Below are 3,857 nucleotides of genomic sequence, written 5' to 3'. Positions count from 1 at the left end.
ATCTGAGCTAAACTTATACTTAGCCTCCAACTCACACACTGGCGAGTAAAATCTGAGAATTTATTAGCAATTGTATAATATTAGACATAATTTAGTCGCCCAGAGTGAAGATTTAGTCGCATATGCGAGTGATTTACTCGCAATGTAGAGGGTTGTTACACCCCTAATAATTATACACATCCGATTTCTTTCTGTTTATGTTCACTTCACTTAAGACATTGCCGACTGTGTTTACAAGAATACCTGGGTATTGAGATGAGTATTTTGAGAAATTTGTGTGTATATGTGCATTCAGGTGCAAGGCGACTCTTTTGCATCTTCTTGTGCTTGGATGGTTTAAAATCGCTTGAATGTTAAAATTGGCAAGACTTTAAAAAAACACATGCAAATTATAAAATTTATGCACCATTCCAACCTGGCTTTGTTGGTACCATGACGGTGATCATCAACTTTTTCTGTTAACTTTGATCCTGAGTTTATTGAGTGCATGCACATGAAAGTGTGACATCAGTAATGAACAGCCAATAACATGCCTTGAAACTGTGATTCACTTCTCGCGAGAGAGTGAATTCACTAACAACGATTAAAAGGTTAAAAATTATGAAGAATTTAAACACATTTACACAGCAAAATGAAATTAGCTGTCTATGAAAGAGGACAACTTAAAGAAAACATTGCTAAATCAGTGAAAGTTGTAAAGTTAGTTTATATGGTGGATACTATTATATATAGGTATACAGAGACTCAAAAATCTAAGCTCACATGTAGTCATGTGTAAAGCTTTATCTATTGATGCTAAAGCTTATTTATATTGCATATTATCTGTATATATTTATATTAGGGTCATTCAGTGTCAAATCAACCACATTTTGGAAACTTTCCTGGCTCAAATTTTTTATTTTGTTAATTGGTCATTCCGTGTCAAATCAACCAAATTTTGGAAAATTCTTCTGTCAACTTTTTGATTTTGTACATATTTTTTCTGTAGAAAGACAAACATAAATAGTGATGAAAGCCAAGATATTAAATGTCATAGATGTATATTTTATTTACTGAGTAATAGGGCTGAAACGATTAGTCGACATTATTGACAACGTCGACAATCAAAAATTGTCAACAAATATTTTTGTTGTCGAGTAGCCGTTTGATCTGAGCCTGCAATAACGCGGTTTGACCAGTGTGGCGCTGTAGCGCAAGGCTGTAATTCAGCTCTCCTGATGCAATTCAAGAGAAGAAGACAGCACTTCAGACAGAGCAAACGCAGCCGAACCTGAAACTGCTGAGCGGTGTTTGGATGAATATGTAAATATGTACTGCGCGCTTTCTTCTCAATAACAAAATAAACACATCAAAAACTGACAGCAGTGAGAAAGCAGCAGTTTAAAACGCATCTGATTCCAGCGATGTGGAGCTCTGCAGTTCAGTACTCCAGTAAAGTCCAGTAACATTATGCAATAGATAGCCTTAAATCAACCAGCTTTACAGTATTAAACATGAAAAACCAGAGTCAGTTTCGCTTTCAGTTAGAATTACAACTTGATTTTCTGTTATGAAGCAGCCCTCCAGTGTGGAGCTAGCTAATGATACAATCTTTTTATTAGTGGGGGAGAAAAACATTTCATTAAAGTTATAGTTTGGTTTGCAGAAATCAAATCTTGATCTACCTCTGGACTGTTTTGATTATCATAACCCTATAAGGTATTTTAATAGAGATTATGTTGTGAATAAAATAGTTTATCCAAAAATAAAACAACTTATAATAATAATAATAATAATAATTAATAACAAATTAAATGGTGAATAAGAGTTTCTCTGCCATCTCATTTTGTGTGCCAAATATATTTATTTGTATAAATTAATTGTATAACTGTAATTACATAATATGACTTTCAAAAGCTGAAGTGATTACCTTAATTTATTTGTTAGAATATGTATAACTCAATATTTTAACTAACTGCAAAAGCTGAATAATCAATAAATGTCTACTGATTAATCAGCGAAATAATCAATGATTAGTCGATTAATCAGTCTAATAATCGTTAGATTAATCGATTATCAAAATAATAGTTTGTTGCAGCCCTACTGAGTAATCCACTATTTTGTAGAGGGGGGTCAAAATGTCAATTTTCACCAGAGATTTGGAGCCAAATTACACGGGTGTAAAAATGACTTTAGAAAGATGGCAGCATCATTTTATTTTCCCATAGAGATTGGTAGGTCTATGGACCCTTTTCACAAGACTGATGACGCGTTTAACGGTCATCAGCATCGTAAATCCTCAAAAGTTTTTCATATTTGTATTTTTTTTTAAATGCATCTACATTTATAACACTATGCTTTGTATTGTATCACCTTTGCATCAAATTACAAAAAAAACAGTTAACGCTAATGCGAGGGTGTTTCTAATGCAGCGTCTATGGGAGGGACGGTAAATTTGACATCGTTCTCTCTTCTGACTGCCGTTATCAGTCTCTCTCAATTTTTTTCCTTTTATTGAAAGTCATGAAAACACTATCGTGGAGTTTTTCTTTTGCTATTTGAGCAACTGGGAATGCAAAAAATATATTTGTGGTGCTCTCCCATTCACTGCTCTTCAAGTTTACCCAACTATGACGACTTCCGCTGCTGAGAAACCCGGAAATGTGAAAAGGGTCCATTAGTAAAATCTGTTGACTTTAGCGATCTTTGTTACAATATATGCGCACGGCAACAGTTCAAAAATGGCAAAAAGCACTCCCTGTTTTTTTTGCCTGAAGCTTGCATGCCTGTAACTCAAACAGTATTAAAGATATTTTAATATCCTTTTAGATTCTGGTTCTTAACAAACTTTCCTATTGGTATCTTCGTTTTAAAGGCCTTCGATGGTTCAAATCCAGAGATATGGGGATCTTCATGTGGCTCCACAAGTAAACTGGACAATTGTACACATTTTCAGCAGTCAAAAAACAATTGTGGTTCATTTTGCATATAGCTGATACTTTTTTCTTTTAAAGAGGAATATCTGAAGAACAAATTATGTTGAAACTAGAAATGTATCTCAACACAATTGCTTAAAACATATCTGTCTGAGTGCCATAATATTCTTTTTCCAATGTTTGCATGCCTGTAATTCTGAAAGTATTCAAGATATTTTAATATCCTTCTAGATTCTCAATCTTAATAAACTTTCCTTTTGAAAATTTTCAAGGCCCCATATAGTTCATTCCCATAGATATGGGGATTTCAAAGCAGCTACATGTTCAAATTGTTGAATTTTATTTTACCCATTTTCAATGATCGAAAACCAAATGCGGTTCACTTTGCACACAACTGAAACTTACTACATGTAAAAGAAGAATGTCTGAATAATAAATAATGCTTAAACTAGAAATGTATTTTCTTTCCTTCTATCAAAATAATTGCATAAAAAACTCTCTGAGTACCAAACAAATCCACTGAAAATGGTTAAGTTGAAGCACATTAACTTGCTCTCAAAGGTATATTTATATTTGAATCAGTTTTAGAGATATTTGGAAGATAGAATTCTGTTCATTTTAACAGCTTCTGAAGCTACCAAGAGTTCAAATATACAGTATTGTAACTACACGTTACCGCATTGACATCTCAATATACAGTGGTGTGAAAAAGTGTTGGGCCCCTTCCTGAATTCTTATTTTTTTGCAGGTTTGTCACACTTTAATGTTTCAGATCATCAAACACATTTAAATATTAGTCAAAGATAACACAAGTAAACACAACATGCAGTTTTTAAATTAAGGTTTTTATTATTAAGGGAAAACAAAATCCAAAACTACATGGCCCTGTGTGAAGAAGTGTTTGCCCCCCTGTTAAAACTGTGGTTTATCACACCTGAGTTA

At 33.4% G+C, this 3,857-nt stretch overlaps 1 protein-coding gene across 1 annotated transcript in view; it reads right to left on the bottom strand.

The window, feature by feature from the left end:
* LOC107670264 (rho guanine nucleotide exchange factor 26) overlaps positions 1-3,857 on the bottom strand; it is an 82,118-nt gene that overhangs the window by 68,996 nt on the left and 9,265 nt on the right. The window lies entirely within an intron of this gene.

The sequence above is a fragment of the Sinocyclocheilus anshuiensis genome, unplaced genomic scaffold (assembly GCF_001515605.1).
Source record: "Sinocyclocheilus anshuiensis isolate Anshui unplaced genomic scaffold, SAMN03320099.WGS_v1.1 scaffold1017, whole genome shotgun sequence".
NCBI lineage: Eukaryota > Metazoa > Chordata > Actinopteri > Cypriniformes > Cyprinidae > Sinocyclocheilus > Sinocyclocheilus anshuiensis.
Note: the sequence above shows the minus strand (reverse complement) of the source record. Positions and strands in the feature narration are given on the sequence as shown.